The following is a 259-nucleotide window of genomic DNA, read 5'->3' on the forward strand; positions in this document are numbered from 1 at the left end:
CGCGAGCCCCGTCGCCACTGCCGGCCCCCGGCCCCGCTGCGGGCACTGCCAGGCACGTCCCACCAACACTGGGAAATGAGGCACCCCAATCCCCCCAGGGCTGCACCTTGGTATGGGGCTGCCACCCCATCACAGGGATCCCCCGAGCCACAATCCCAGTGGACATGGGCTCTGCCAAGGTTCCAGGAGGTGGCAGGGGCCAGTCTGCACCCCTCAGTGCTCCCCCCGGGCTCCTTCTCACGGGAGACCCGAGCGCCTG

The sequence above is a fragment of the Corvus brachyrhynchos genome, unplaced genomic scaffold, assembly GCF_000691975.1.
Source record: "Corvus brachyrhynchos isolate BGI_N302 unplaced genomic scaffold, ASM69197v1 scaffold162, whole genome shotgun sequence".
In the NCBI taxonomy this organism is placed as follows: domain Eukaryota; kingdom Metazoa; phylum Chordata; class Aves; order Passeriformes; family Corvidae; genus Corvus; species Corvus brachyrhynchos.